At 44.2% G+C, this 17,031-nt stretch overlaps 1 long non-coding RNA gene across 1 annotated transcript in view; it reads right to left on the minus strand.

Moving 5' to 3' along the window:
- Window positions 1-14,494: 14,494 nt before the first annotated feature.
- The window catches only part of LOC144688910 (uncharacterized), a 28,113-nt gene continuing 25,576 nt past the window's right edge, over window positions 14,495-17,031 (minus strand). The window contains exon 3 of the long non-coding RNA XR_013578505.1: window positions 14,495-14,657. This is a non-coding gene — a long non-coding RNA (uncharacterized LOC144688910). The remainder of the gene's footprint in view (window positions 14,658-17,031) is intronic.

Here is a 17,031-nt window from a genome sequence, read left to right on the forward strand (position 1 = left end):
CTGTCCCAATCAAGGTTATAGTGGTTCTGGTGCACATTACTAATCCTGTGGCACTTTTGATAGAGGAACAGGGAGTTCTCTGATGCCGCTTATAACCCTGAACCACATTCACCAACACATGTCAACTGGTTGTTCATCTTTTGTTTGTGGGATCACACCATACAATGCTGCTTTGTTTGCCTGCATAATAGCAATAATGGACTAATTGCATTTCTTCAGAAAGTAACCAATGAATGTGGCGCATTTTGGGGTTTTCTGATGGGTGTGACAGGTACCACATAAGTACAATATCTTGTCCCTGACAGTGCAAGACCATTGTTACCAAGGCTGGTGGAAAAATTTCAGGTACAGCCCAGTTTATTGGTATTTGGGAGTCCACCCCTTTTTATGTCTCTTCCTAATTTGCACTAGAAATATTTGAATGCACTTCTTCCATCTTTCCCATCCATCATTGTGCGGGCATCGCTGGCAGAGTCAACATTGATGAAATAATGCCATCTGCCAAAATCCCTGCAAGTTCCATCTCTGTGGGCTCTGGTGCTAAGCACAACATGCATGATACAGGCATACATGGAGTGCTGGAAGTGGGACCCACATATGGAGAGGTGCCACTATCCCAGTGACAATCCAAATGATCTAATTAACATTTGGAGAGCAGCAAAAGTAAGGCTGCTCTGGGTTAGAGGTTTTCAAATTGCTTTAGCTGCTACAGTGATGCTATTGTGGCAGGAATATTCCTAGTGAGGCAGGAGCCCTATAAATGACGAAAATTGTGCAGGCACCTCCTTATTCAAATTTATCGACTGCAGAATGGGCCTGGAGTCACGTGCAAAGAAGAAGCAAAAGTTTTACTGCACCATCCTAAGGCGGTTGCCCAGGAATCTTCAGCCAAAGTTATTTCAAGGGTTGCTAATAGCAATTAGAGGAGTGGAAACCATGGCACCCTTCTGTCCTTCCCCTCATCCACCTTTATGAGTGTCCTTCGTCCATTTCTGCTGAGCGAAATGTAAAGTGCCCCCACAGTTGCTCTGATAGAGACCAGCTCAGAACATGCCAAGGATGGGGCCCTGGAGACTTTCTCTTACAATAACACCAAACAATGGGCCATTGAGGAGTTTCTATGACTGCGTTTTGGAGTTTAACTACAAAGTGACCAACATTTCTGGCTTTGTGGAAACCACATTCTGCATATAACAAACTGGAAAACCATCTCAAAAGATTTTCACACTCCAGTTCAAAGATTTTGATGTGGCATTGGCAGTAGGTTTTTTTTCCCCCCAAGTAGTGCTTTGCTGGCAAGGCTGCCATTTTGAATTTGAACTACTATATTGGATATCATGACTCTGTTCCCAGAATCAGAATGCTACAGCATAGAAGGAGACTATTTGGTCCATTGTGCCTGTGTCAGCTCTTTGGGTGAGCTCTCTAATTAATCTTACTCTCCTGCTCTTTCCCCATGGACCTGTTCCCTTACAGTATGCATCCAATTCTCTTTCGAATGTTAATATTGAACCTGTTTCCACCTCCCTTCCAGGCAGTGCATTCCAAATCACAAGAAGTTACTGTGGGAAAAAAAGTTTCCACGTCACCACCTGTGGTTCTTTTGTTAATCACCTTAAATCTGTGCCCACTAGTCATCAACTCTTCTCCAACTATAATCAGTTCCTCCTTATGGTCCCCAAAGCCAACTTTTCTGAATTTGAATTTGTGATTTTGAACACCTCTATCAAACCTCCTCTTAAACTCCTCTGCTCTAAGGTAAACAACTTCTCCAGTCTCTCCACTTTACTAGAGCCCCTTATCCTTATTACCATTATAGTAAATCTCTTTCGTACCCTTTCCAAAGACTTCCCCAAAGTGTGGTACTCAGAACTGAACACAGTCCTCAAGATGAGCCCTTAACCAGTCTTCCGTAAAGGTTTAGCATAATTTCCTCCCTTTTGTCCTCAATTCCTCTATTAATAAAGTCAAGGGTGCAATATTTTTTCAACGGCCTCAAATTGTCCTGCCATTTTCAAATATTTGTGTACATAAATTCGCAGGCCTCTCCCCCTTCCTGGACCTCCTTAAAAATGGCACCATTAAATTAATATTGCAACACCACCCCCCACCCCCCCACCCAATTCTTATCAAAATTTACCACTTCACACTTGCACAAATTATATAGAATTTACAGTACAGAAACAGGCCATTCAGCCCAATTCGTCTGAATTGAACTGAGGAACAAAAATAGAGCAATCACACATTTGGGAATATGCTATAGACACCCAAACAGTCAAACAGGGATGGAAGAGGAAATAAGTAGACAGACTTTGGAGAAGCCTAAAAACAATAGGGCAGTAATAGCAGAGGGTTTCAACTACACTAAAATTAACTGAATAAAATCAGTACAAAAGAATGCCTTCAGGAGAACATTTTTAGCCAGCGTATAGGAAACACAACACATGAAGGGGCAGTTCTGGACTTAGTTTTAGAGAACGGTCTGGGTAGGTGAAAGGGGTATCAGTGGGAGCATATTTTGGAGGCAGCGATCATTATTCAGTTAGATTTAGTGTAGTTATGGAAAATGATAAATATGGACAAAGAATCTTATGTCAAATGCTGAGAGCTCACTACTGCAGAAAGCCCAAAGGATTAGAGAAAGTGCAGAAGTGAAATTAAAAAGGAAATTAGGAAAGCAAAGAGAAGCTATGAAAAGCTATTGGCAAGTAAAGTCAAGGGAAATCCAAAGATGTTTTATATAAACATAAAACCAAGAGGATAACCAAGGGAAGAGTTCAAGACCAAAGAAGTAAACTGTGTGTGGAGATGGAAGATGTGGACATAGTTCTTAAATGCTTTATATCAGGCCTGGATGAAAAGCATCCCAGGCTGCTAGGAGAAGCGAGAGGAAATAGCAGAGACTCTGACGATCATTTTTCAATTGAATATAGAAAGTTCAGGGGGAAACAAAAAAGGAAATGAGAGGCAAATAAGAGAGTATGAGAAGAGATTAGCAGCCAACATAAAAGGGAATCCAAAAGTTTTCTATAGGCATATAACATAGTAAAGGAGAAATAAGAGGAAGGCTGGGTAGATTAGAGATCAAAAAGAGGACATACACTTTAGAGAGGATGCAGAAAAGATTTACAGGACTGTTTCCATCGGAGTGAGATGGGGGACTTCAGTTACATGGGTAGAGAGGCGAAGCTTAGATTGTTCTCCTTAAATAAGAGAAGGTTGAGAGGAAATTTGATAGAGGTGTTCAATATCATGAGGGGTCCAGACAGAGTTAATAGAAACTGTTCTCATTACTGAAAGGGTTGAGAACAGAAGGCACTGAGTTAAGGTAATTAGCAAAAGAACCAACGGTGTCATGAGGAAAAACTTTTTTACACAGCGTGGTTAGGGATGCACCCCCGGAGAGTGTAGTGGAGGCAGATTAAATCATGGCTTTCAAAAGGAAATTGGATAAGCATCTGAAAAGAAAATAATTGCAGGGCTATGAGGTAAGGGTGGGGGAGTGGGACTATGTGAGTTGCTCTTGCAGAGAGCTGGCAAGGGCACAATAGGCCAAATAACCTCCTTCTATGAACCATAGAACCATAGAACACTACAGCACAGAAAACAGGCCATTCGGCCCTTCTAGTCTGTGCCGAAATATTATTCTGCTAGTCCCATTGACCTGCACCTAGTCCATAACCCTCCTCAGACCACAGGTGTAGTGCCAGAGTACTGGAGGACTGCTAACTGTACCATTACTTAAAAAGGGGGAAAGGGATAGAGTGAGTAATTACAAGCCAGTCAGCCTATATTCAGTGGTGGGCAAATTATTGGAAAAATTTCCGAGTTGTATGAATCATCACTTAGAAAAGCACAAATTAACCAAGGATAGTCAACATGGTCTTGTCAAAGGTCTGTTGAATTTGTCTGATTTTTTTGAGGAAGTAATAAGGAGGGTTGATGACGGTAGCATATTTGACATAGTCTACATGGATTTTTAGCAAGGCTTTTGAGAAGATCCCACATGGCAGACTGGTCTGAAAAGTAAAAGCCCATAGAATCCAAAGGAAAGTGCAATTTAGATCCAAAAAAGTCTCAGCAGCAGGAAGCAAATGGTAATGTTTTTGTGACTGGGAGAATGTTATCATTGGGGTTCCACCGGGCTCAGTATTAAGTCCCTTGCTTTCTGTGGTATGTTATCAATGATTTAGACTTTAATGTAGGTGGCACGACTAAGTTTTCAGATGATACAAAAACTGGCTGTGTGATTGATAGCGAGGAAGAAAGCTGTAGGCTGCAGGAAAATATCAATGAACTGGTCAGGTGGGCAGAAAAGTGGCAAATAGAATTCAATCTGGAGAAGTGTGAGGTATTGCATTCGGGGAGACCAAACAATGCCAGGGAATACTTAATAAATGGTAGGTTACTGGGAAATGTAGAGGAACAGAGGGACCTTGGGGGCATGTCCACAGAAGGTAGCAGGACAGATGGATCAAGTGGTTGAGAAGGCCTGCGGGATACCTTCCTTTATTAGTCGAGGCAAAGGAGATAAGAGCAGCGAAGTTATGCCAGAAATTAATAAAACACTAGTTAGGCCACCGCTAGAGTACTGCATACATTCCTGGTCACCTCATCACGAGAAGGATGTGATCACACTTAGAAAGGCTACAGAGGAGATTTACGAGGATGTTTGCCAGGAATTAAGAATTTTAACGATGAGGAAAGATCGGATAGGCTGGGGTTGGTTCCTTTGAAACAGGGGGGCCTGAGGGGAAATTGAATTGAGGTGTATAAAATTATGAGAGACTTAGACAAAGTGGATATTAAGATCCTATTTCCCTTAGCAGAGAGGTTAATAACCAGGGGGTATAGATTTAATATAACTGGAAGAAGAATTAGAAAGGAGTTGAGGAAAAATGTTGTCACCAGAAGGCTGGTGGCAACTTGGAACCCACTGACTGAAAGGGTGGCAGAGGTAAAAACCCTTAATGCATTTAAAAAATACATGGATAAGGACTTGAAGTGCAGCAGCATAAGATTTCTGGATTCGGACACACAGATACCTAAATAGGCAACTAGTCACAAGTAATGTTAAGATAATTTATTGAGTTCATTAAGAAACAACAGTTTAGATATGACACATGAACTAATTAGACAGAAAAAAAAAGTATATGACCCGTAACAGCTCGTGATAACAGCATTCCGCTCTCTAGTCGAAGTATTAGGAAACTCATCCCTCGATCTCTCGATCTTCCTCTTCCTTCTCTGGTCCATCTTCCATCTGAAGAAGGCAGCTGCCCAACGAGCACTGCCACCTCACCAGCACCTCAGCAGTCACTCCCCACAACCACCAGTATGACACCAATCTATATACCCTTTTTGAGGGGCTGGTAGTATACCCAGTGTCATTGGGGTTCCACAGGGATCACCTATCTAACTATTCTGACCAATGGATACAGGACAGGTACTCAAAACGTCAGGGCAGTTACCACCCCCCCTTGCCTGCCATCCCACTCGAGGTCAGCTTTTTAGTTTACATCTTGCTGAGGGTTATATCCTCGTCCTTCTTAAACAATTCCATAGATAAGGGGGCACAGAAGATGCCATCTTAACTAAGGCATGACAACATCAACTAAGTGACTTTGCCTGTTCCCACAGACTGTTTAAGAATTGTTGCCTTTTAAGAAAGTGTTTTTTAGCAGTGTTATATTGTGCAGCAAATATCTGTTTATTCAGGACTCCCAATTTCTTAGAGCAGCCTACAGGGTTACGGCCCAAGAGTTGGAAATTGGGATTAGGCTGGATAGCTCTTGTTTGGCTGGAATATACATGATGGGCTGATTGGCCTTCTTCTGTTCCTTAAATTTTCTGTGGGCAGAATTTTACGCCTCGTGGGCAGACGGGCACCCGACCCGATTGGGCATGAAATCGTGCGTGAAGACGTCGGGCGAGCATCCCGACGTCATTGCGCACTCGCGCGATATTTCACTCAGCAGACACGTATAAAAGTCAGAAGCCGCGCCCACCAACAATCAAGAGGACAACTAAGCACGTTAATGGCGCAATTGTCTGCGATTTTTCATGGCACGTCCAACCTTACGGTTGGAAGACAGGCGTTTCAGCCAAGCGGCCTCTGCATTTTTCATCGAACCTCATCCAACGGCAGGATGAAATCTCTGTTAGGGAATAAAATGAAAATAAATATCTGGGGACAGCATTTTTATGAGGCATGCTTTCAGATGTGGTTGATTGTGATGCACGGACATTTTTTTTACAGCTTTTTACACCTTAATTTCATTATTTGCGGGTCTGCAGCTCCTTCTGAGGCAGCCGTCAGTTCAGGGCGCCCTCTCACAGCGCTCATTCGCACTCACAGTGATGTCATCACCCGCCCTCTTCCTGCCCCCACCCCAGCAGTGCTGAGCGCTGTTTCAGCGCATGTTTCACGCTGGCTGTGGCTGTTAATTGGCGAGCCAGAGTGAAATCACTGTCGGGGGCCAATCGCGGTCGGCAGTCCGTTTCCCAGCTGCTCCCGGGCCCGCCGATTGCACACACCCGCCAAGGGTAAAATTCAGGCCTATATTTCCATGGCCCATGCTAATGTTTTATACTCACATGTGCTTCCTCCCATTCAACATCATCCAATCCTACCAACGTATCCTCTATTCTTTTCTCCCTCATGTATTTTTTTTAGCTTCTCCTTCAATGCATCTAGGCTGTTTGCCTCAACTACTGCTTGTGGCAGCGAGTTCCACATTCTAATGTTAATCAGGCCTACTCTTGTGAAAATATGATACCAGGGAAGGCAGGTAGCATTAGCGTGGATAAGGATATGTTAATCCAATTAAAAGTACAAAATAGAAATCTGTAATCTAGTTAATAAGTTCACCACTCATTAGTACCGACCAATGTTCCCTCTAAGCTGGGTGGCTGCACAGCAACCTGAAAGTTCCAAAGCGGCTGGTGCACAAGTCAACCTCTTTAAGTTGCCACAAAACATTTTAAAGGGCCACACGCACTTAAACGAATCAGCCTCACACTTTAAACTAAAGTGAGGGTGCATTGGTACTGACCCAGGGAGGTTGGATTGTCAGTCTGTGTTGAAGTAGTTGAGTTCAGTTGAGATGCTACAGTTGGCCTTTAACCCATGAGATAAGGGAAGGAACAAACAGCCTGGGCTCCTGCTCCTGATTCCTACCCAATGATCCAATCTCCCCACCCTCCAGAAAATTGAAGGGAGTGGCTTTTGAAAGCGGAAGTCATCAGGTTCGACTGTGATTTCACAATGAATATTCTGCCAACACCAGGATGTGGTATTGAAGGTCAAATGGAAGATGTGGGGATTATACCCCCAGTTTGTAAAAGTAACTAACCATCATGCATCTGTGATCAATAGATATTGAATGCAGACTTACAAGAATAAAATTCTTATAACATTTACAAACTGAAGTCTTAACAAAGCAAGTGAGCATTTGCTTTGGGATGTCTGGACTGATGTAATAATGCACCATCTAAAATGGTCCTCAGCCCAGGGGATATCTGTAGAGGACTGTATGTCCTCTGTGCCTTTCTACCATATACCCTCCCTCTTCCCAAAAAACATTGTTTTTAACTGTTTTGTGCTCATCAAGATGAAATACTGGTGCTGGGAAACACTTTCTATTTCTGGCGTCCAGCATTAAGCATTTCCCAATTGTTACAAAGTAATTTTTTTTTTTTTTTTTTTTTGTAAAAATATACTTTATTCATAAAAATCTTCAATCACATTCAAAACCATTTCAAAAACAACATTACAAGGGTACAATCCAGGTTAAACTTTTACAAAATGTATCACCAGGTGCATCAGTACAAACAATATTACAGTCATTTACAGCCTTTCATTTTGATCTGTACAGCCCGAGGGGCTCTAAACAGTTCCCAGTCTCTCGGTGCGCTGTGGTAGAAAGGTCTTAGACAGCGACCCTTCCCCATTGCGCCTTTGCGGCAGCTGCCCCAAGCTTTAGTGCGTCCCTCAGCACGTAGTCCTGGACTTTGGATTGTGCCAGTCCGCAACAATCGGTCGGGGACAAATCTTTGTGCTGGAAGACCAACAAGTTTCGGGCAGACCAAAGCGCGTCTTTCACCGAGTTGATGATCCTCCAGCTGCAGTTGATGTTTGTCTCGGTGTGTGTCCCTGGGAACAGCCCGTAGAGCACAGAGTCCTGTGTCACAGAACTGCTCGGGATGAACCTCGACAGCAACCACTGCATCTCTCTCCAGACTTTCTTTGCAAAGGCACAATCCACAAGGAGGTGAACAACGGTCTCTTCCCCACCACAGCCACCTCGAGGGCATCGTGCAGAGGGGGTGAGACTCCTGGCGTGTAGGAAGGATCTGACGGGGAGGGCCTTTCTCACCACCAGCCAAGCTACGTCTTGGTGCTTGTTGGAAAGTTCTGGCGATGAGGCATTCTGCCAAATGACTTTGACAGTCTGCTCGGGGAACCATCCCACAGGGTCCACCCTCTCCTTATCCCTCAGGGCCTCTAGGACGTTACGTGCTGACCACTGCCTGATGGACTTGTGGTCAAAGGTGTTTTTCTGCATAAATTTTTCCACCAGGGACAGGTGGTACGGCACGGTCCAACTACTTGGAGCGTTCCGCGGCAGCGTGGCCAGACCCATCCTTCGCAACACCGGGGACAGGTAGAACCTCAGCACGTAGTGACACTTGGTGTTTGCGTACTGAGGGTCTACGCACCGCTTGATGCAGCCGCACACAAAGGTGGCCATCAGTATGAGGGCGATGTTGGGCACGTTTTTTCCCCCTTTATCTAGAGGCTTGTACATCGCGTCCCTGCAGACACGATCCATTTTCGACCTCCAGATAAAGCGGAAGATGGCTCGAGTGATCGCCATCGCGCAGGAGTGTGGAATGGGCCAGACCTGCGCCACGTACAGCAACAGCGAGAGTACCTCACACCTGATGACCAGGTTCTTACCCGCAATGGAGAGGGAGCGTCGCTCCCACATGCCCAGTTTCCTTTTCACCATAGCCACTCGCTCCTTCCAGTTTCTAACGCATGCCCCGGTCCCTCCGAACCATATCCCCAGCACCTTCAGGCCGTCAGCCCTGACAGTGAAGGGGACAAAGGATCGGTCAGCCCACTTCCCAAAGAACATGGCCTCGCTCTTCCCACGATTTACCTTGGCTCCCGAGGCCAGTTCGAACTGGTCGCAGACGTGCATCAGTCTGCGCACCGACAGCGGATCCGAGCAGAAGACGGCGACGTCGTCCATGTACAGGGAGGCTTTTACCTGAGTGCCTCCACTGCCTGGGATCGTCACTCCTCTTATGCCCGGATCCTTCCTGATGGACTCGGCAAAGGGTTCTATGCAGCACACAAAAGTAATAGCTTCTGGCACTTTTATTTCCCATAATGTGCTGCGGTCAAGAGGCTCCCCTACTGCAAGACGATGTGCAATTGGCCTTAACTGTTTACTCAAAGTAGCACAACAGTGGCCACAGCAAAGTATGTTTGGATTCCTGACACATGACAAAACAAGTAAATACCCTTAAGCTGAGGAGATAAGCCAAGAAAAACAGCAGGCACTTGGGGCATTCATCTTTCCAAAATAAAAGTTGAAACAGCTTATTCTAAACCATTGGGTTAAATCAGCTAATGCCGTGTGTTTTGTTTGCCTTGCAAGGTGTAAGCTTGTGATTCTTCTTTCTAAAACAAATAAAATGCCTCGTTTCTCAATGTTGATCTGGATTGCTTCTAGTTATACATAGGGTTTAGTGACACCTCTGTGAAGAATTCAATAAGATTTCTATAGTTAGACATTGCATGATGTATGCAGTTATGCAAATCCTTGATAATTCTTGTTTCCAATTAGGAGCTGCAGCAATTGTTGACTGGCAGCTGTTTGAATAGAAGGCACGGGGAATGCTGCCTCTGGATAGAATAAAGCCTGCAATCATTGATTTAACCATTTGGAGAAGTTCCTTAATGCCTCAGTTGGCAAGCATAGCCTGTAACAGAGACACAGAAACCATTGGGTGCTGATCTAGTCAATCTCAGTCGGGGATGTTACAATCGGCCTCAAGTTTGGGAGGAGAAAATCAGCTACAGTTTCTAATTGTGATTGTTATCCTGCTGAAAAGTGCATGTAAGTAGACCTTGGGTGAAGGCAGGGTTTGGTATAGCTATGATACCACATTGGTCAAGTCGTCTGCTGTCTTGGTTTACACATGAAGTAAAGGCCTCTTAGTCAAGATATTGGACACTAACTTGGCAAGTATGGAACATCACCGCTGCAGAAATCAACAATCAGCTCTTATTTCTGCCATAGGGATATTGATTATGAAGAGTAGATTTTCTTTCTGAATGCGATGAACGACTTGCAGTTAATGTAAAGTTTCAGTAGTGCACGTAAGCACCAATGAACAATTCACCTGGACCTCGATACTATCCTAAAATCCTTCAATGTAACCTGAAGTACATGAACTTAAGAGCCAGATTGCTCAACAGCACTCAATGCAGATTAGGTATCCAGAATCTAAACTTACTCCACTTTGGTGGGTTCCGTACAAAAGATGATAAATTAAGCATTACAAGAAAACTGATAAAATATTTTCAGAGTAAATTTTAGCACTCTCCTGATACCATCCTGAAAGAAACGTTGAATGTTACCTGGGGCTCCATTGAACTGAAAAGGGAGAGTGCACTTACTTGGAATGTAATCAAAGGTTTGGGACTGGGTTCTAATAGCACAAATTTACCAGTCCCATTGAAAACAAATGAGATCCACGGATAATTAAATTCCTGGATTAGAATGTGACATTCATGCAATTTCCTTTCCCCCAACCATCACCAATTCCCACCCTAAAAGTTGCTGACTCTGGTTGGTGTATGGTTCTGTAGGTGTCAGCTGCTCTTTGATATTTTTACTCTACCGCATAAGGCATTATAACCAAGCCTATCCTGTTCTCACCTGGCATCTGGATGCAGGTATTTTCCAGCAGAATTCAGTAATTAGAAATCAGGTAAGGCACTCCAGAGCAACCAGAGATACATTATTAACAACTCCACTACTGCACAACTCAGCACACACCAGAGACTAAAGCTCAATTTTTCTTGGTCTGTATGGCTTATTAACCAATCTGCCACAAACCATCAGAAAATCTCCAGGTGGTTTGTTATTGAAAGCAAAGTTAACTCAGAGATATATCAGAGATAGGCTTTTCACACCTTATTCACTTTCTAGCCATTATTTACCATGTTGCCAACTGTCTATGTTCACCGGTAGGAATTTTTGTATTTAGAAATAAACTTGGTAGCTTTGTAAACAGTCCTACATGTAGATTTACAGCCTTGTTGAAAGTATGGGTTTCCATTGCTTGCCTTTTTGTGTCACTGCTGGTTACTGCCTATGTGTTACAGCAGAAAGTAATTTAAAATGGTCAGGTAGCTCACTTCTGATATATAAGGCTGCAATTTGGAACAATTGTGACTGACGGATGTCAGTTGCCTTATCTTTGTCAGTGAAAAAACTAGTATTGTTGTGAAAGGTGATTCAGCAGTGAATGCTCAATGAAATATTATCCTATTCAAAAATGAACCTGCACCAAAGCTGTTCCACCCAGAGACCCCCGTCACCAACATTAAATTCCACCCATAGACTCATAGAGTCATCACAGCACAGAATGGGACCTTTCAGCCCATCAAGTAATACATCTGCATAGCATTATTAGGCCAGCCCATCAGATTCGTTCCCCCCCTCCCCCCGCCCGCCTCTGCTGGATTACCCGTCCACGTCGGCGGGAACAGCATATATCAGGCGTGCACTTGGCGGGCTGCACTTTGATGGGAACTCGGAGGTGAGTACACAGCAATGGTGTGCAGCACTTGCCAGGTTCAAGCTTGGGGAACATTGTGGGGGTCAAGGGCTGCCCTGCCTTTGAATATAGCGCACAAGCATTCAGGGTAGGGGGGTAAGGTGGGTGAGGGAAGTGGTCACGCATTAGGGAAACCTGTATAAAGTGGTCATTCCTTTGCAGCTTTACAGTTCAGACGCAGCCACATTGATAAGATTGGAGTCGGGCTTCTAGCTTATCTGCCCACTCAAGCAACACCCAAAAATCAAAGTGCCACCAAGCGCTCCAAAGATTTCACCCAGACACTCAGGGTCTATAGACACCGTCTTTCATTCCTGGAGACGACCGAGAACCAGTGTCGCTGAAGACTGCTCATGTCCAGGGAACTGGTTGGTCACATCTGCCAGCTACTGCAGGATTTGGTGCCACGGGGACATGGAGGGCATCCACTGCCAGTGGCCATGAAAGTGATAGCAGCGCTCAATTTCTATGCCAGTGCCACATTTCAGGGCTCCACAGATAACCTCTGTGGGATCTCACAAGCCTCAACCCACAAATGCATCCATGAGGTCACGGATACCACCTTTGCGAGGGCAACACAACTTTGTGTATTTCACCCGGGACCAGGACAGCCAGGATGCAAGAGCGATGGGATTCACCCAGATCTCGGGTTTCCCACTGGTGCAGGGTGCAATCAACTGCGTTCATGTGGTGCTCGGATCTCTGTCTCAACACGCAGCGAATTACAATAGGCCGCAAGAGGTCCCATTCCGTGAATGTGCAGCTGGTGTGCGACCACCAGAAACGCATCCTGCAGGTGTGCGCACGGTTTCCAGGGAGTGTGCACGACTCCTACATCCTCAGTCGGTCACAGATCCCTGGAGTCTTCCAGGGTCCACAGAAGCTACAGGGATGTCTCCTCGGGGACAAGGGCTACCCACAGATGATGTGGCTGATGACACCCGTGCGGTGGCCCCAGACTCCAGCAGAGCGACGCTATAATGAGTCTCATGCTGCAGCTCGCAACTTGGTGGAGCAGACTATCGGGATGCTAAAGATGAGGTTCCGGTGCCTGGACTGGTCTGGTGGAGCTCAGCAATACAGTTCACAGAGGGTGTCACGCATCATCGTCGTCTGCTGCGTCCTTTACAACCTGGCGCTGCAACGGGGAGACGCGCTGGCTGAGGAGGAGATGGAGGAGCTGGAGCTCTCCTCTAATGAGGGGCACGCTGACTGGGATGAGGGTGAGGAGGCCCTCGAAGGCGACGATGACGGGGATGAGGGTGAGGGAGTCCTCGAAGGCGACGATGACGGGGATGAGGCCCTCGCACTGGCTAGACGAGACAGGCACGCCCGGGAGGCCCTGATAGCTGCTAGATTTGTGGAGGGTGATGACGACATGCAGTGAGGTGACCCCATAGATCCCCACATCGCATCTGTGAACATTTGACTCCAGTCTGGCTTATGGCAGCGCGAACATCCTCTGTGAGAATGCTCCTGACATGGAGAGGCAGTGGAGACCCTAATAGTCACTTAATTCCAGGAGGATGATGATGACATGCAGTGAGGACACTCCATAGACCTTCACATTGCCTCCGTGAATATCTGACTCCTGTCCAGCCGAGGGCAGCTCTGTGATCAGGGTCATATCATAGAGCCGCAGCCATGAAAATTTAGAAGCATCTGATCCTTTGTCCAGCTTCAGTACCTGAGCCCTTCAGGAACACAGCATCACTGGTCACAGATGCTGAAGAGATGGGGGCCAGCCCCACCTTAAAGGTGCTGAGAGCACACGGAGAGAATGACGGACTCTGTGGGACCTGTCCACTACATTCTGGCAGCAATGACCAGCACCGCCGAGGTGCAGGCATCAGTAATATGTCCAGGGAGTGTGAAGCTGGACCATCACTGTGGTCTGAAGGCTGCACAGACACAGGGAAGAGGCCCTGGACTGAGACACCTGCCTTTATCTTGTGCAGAAAGGGTTCATATCTGAGTGACAAGAACACTGCTCATCAGAACAAGGAGCCATAGGCAGGGAGACATTCTTGGGAGTTTATTGACAATAGTGAACAGTATGTACAAGTGATTAACACCCATGCCCAGGCTGTGCAGTTGATTGTTCTTAACCTTCCTAACCCTGCTGCTACGTCTTGGTGCTCCCCAGACATCCACAGTGGAGGTGGAGGCAGCCTGCTGACTGTGACGCCCTGTCTGTGATGACCTTGGCGGGTGTCCTCTGGAGGGCTGAGACTTGGAGGGCCCCGGCCTGCTTTCGGGGTCCTGCTGTGTGGCAGTGGCATCCTCCTTGGCCCACCATGGATAGACATGTTTCCCGGGAATGCATAAATAATGTCGCGGGTTTGGGATGATACGGTGTGAAAACCCACCATCGCGGCCAACAGGTAAAACGTTGTTTTACCCGTCTGCTACCGCACTAAATGCAAATCTGGGACGATTTCACCCATTGATTCTGTAAATAATGTATTCCTGCACACAGTGTCCTCAGCTAACCAGAATCACTTCTGTGTTGAGTTGTTTTTGCTGCTCTGATATTGTGGGTTTGTTTCCTGTTTCCTGGTGCACTGAATATATTTGGTAAATTGAAGAGATTATTCAATAATGGTAACTGCTTCTTCTATATGTGGTCATGTGACATAATTCTTACATTGTGACTGAGTAAAATAGAATTATCAATATCAATCTAGTTAAGACGCATCACTGGAGATAATCTTCACACTGAGGGTAATGCATTATAAAAATTTCCTTTCTCCAGCAATGAGAACCCATCTTTCACTTAACTTCTCAGAATCTTCCTAAAATGAAATAAAAAAAGATTTCACAATAAACATGCCAAAAGAATTAGTCACTTTTTTTGCAGTTCGTTTAGGATTTTTAACACATTGACTGTTCCGAAGGACTTGTAAGCATTAGCAGTAGTGGCATGAACCTAATAAAACATAAGTGTGTGAAACTGGTGTGTACAACTGGTGAGCACTGCCATCAAATAAAAGGTGGTGTGGAAGCTACTGGAAAGAAATGGAGCTTATAAAAAAGCAAGAATGAAGAGATAGTATATAGAAAGTAAAGCAGTTCATGCTGTTAAAAAATGCAGCAAAACCCACATATATGGTGGGAAGAAGCAGGGTGGGGAAGGACCCAGACACCAGCTTTGCAGATATCAGCCTAAATTCTAGTCATAGAGAAACTGTTCTACTAATGATAAATGCAGGAGGTTCAATTGTGCCCCACCCATACAGACCACACATTAGCCAAGTGTGTTCAGTCACATTGATCAGAACATTGCACAAATATAAACCAGTTACTTTTCCATGTTACATAATCTCTTTGTTTAGTTATTTTGTTCCTTTATTGCTGGTTCATGGTTACGGGGGATTGTTAACATCAGTAATTTAAAAACAGATTGTAGTACATCAACAATAAGAACAAGAACAAGTTTTTACATAACACCCTTAACATAACAGGTCTCAAGCCACTTCACAGGAACCTTATGAAACAAAATTTGACTCTAAGCCACATAAAGAGATATTAGAGCAGATGGCCAAAATCTTGGTCAAAGGGATAGGTTGGAAGGAGCATCTTAGAGGAGAAAAGCAAGGTAGAGAGGTGGAGCACTTTAGGGAGAGAATTCCAGAGCTTAAAGTCTTGGTAACTGAAGGGTCAGCCACCAATAGTGGAACAATTAAAATCAGGGATGCTCAAGAAGTCAGAATTAGTGGGGCTGGAAATAACAGAAATAGAGAGACAGCCAAGACACGAAGAATTTGAAAACACGTGTCAGAATTTTAAAGTCGAGGCATGGCTACAATATTTATAATGTGTAGTTATAGTTTATATATTTAATAATATAAATGGAGTACTTTGGTCTCTGTTTCTAAGTTTCTAAAGCCACTTAGGACATCAGCGCTCCATCTATCTAATAGATATCTACTTGGTTGAAGTAATGTAGATTGACTCAGCAGACTGCCAGAATATCCAATATGAAAGGAGGATATTCATAACAGTGATTAAAATGATTGAAAAGCATATATCAAATTGAGAATGTTATCCTCATAGATATCTACCCTCCTCCACGCAGGTGCCTTGGACAATGACTGGAAAACCAAGCATGTTTTCCTTACTTGAGAATGTGCTACAGATGCATAGCAATCCATTTTACACACCTCTCATCCTTAACTTTTAATAATATGTATTTCAGTTCTGTCCACCTATTGGAATGTGTATGGCAAAAATTACCTCGGAGACATTATAAGTTGATGATATTTACTGACTTAAGCCATAAATATTGAATGAGTAAAACTTTGCACTGACTACTGTCAATTATTGATGCCTGCCCCACAATCCATAACTTGATGTTTTATGTATACTCAACAAGAGAATCTCTCAAATTATGTTGTTTAATTTGTCTTGTGTTGTTCATTCATTTATAATGCAAAGTAAACTTCTTGTAGATTTTACACATTCATTAAGATTTAAATGATTTCTTTGGAAATGGGATTATTTATCCTTTACAACTGATATTACTAAATGTTTGTGGGATAAAGTGCTTATAGTGTCAAAGATGTTACTTCAATCATACATTGGACTTCACCTTGCTTTATACAAGGCACTAATTATTCCACAATACATCCACTACAAAGCAATGAGTCATTAAAAATGTACAGAAGTCACCTTATCTTAAGTCTGTCTGTAGTAGATTCACCTAATCCTACAGTGATTTTGTCCAACTGCAGTTGGTTCTTTCAAAATACAGACCCTTAGACTCTTTGGAATTTACCTTGAAAATTGCCTATAAATTCGAAGCACTAGAAGTTTTACCAATATAGAATTCCATTGCCTCCATATTGTTCTCTTTGCTTTGTGTATGTATAAGTCAAGATCGTTGATCAGTTGCAGTCATCTGGAATGTCATCTCTCTGCTTTTTATTAAAGAATACTGGATTTACCAAACGGAACCTAATAGTGGTTGTCATGAGTTTAACATTTTCACCAGGTAGCCTAACCATTTTAATTCTCACTCCTCTCGAGGTCCTGACCCCATTGTCTAAACTAACACATTAGTGTGGTATTAAGAGACTGCTACATCTTCAGAAGTCAATGCCACCTTCCAGGTCAGGATGTTAAACCCCTATCTGCTTGTTGGTAGACACAAAAGATCCCATGGCATGA

This window comes from Cetorhinus maximus, chromosome 13, assembly GCF_964194155.1.
Source record: "Cetorhinus maximus chromosome 13, sCetMax3.hap1.1, whole genome shotgun sequence".
In the NCBI taxonomy this organism is placed as follows: Eukaryota; Metazoa; Chordata; class Chondrichthyes; order Lamniformes; family Cetorhinidae; genus Cetorhinus; species Cetorhinus maximus.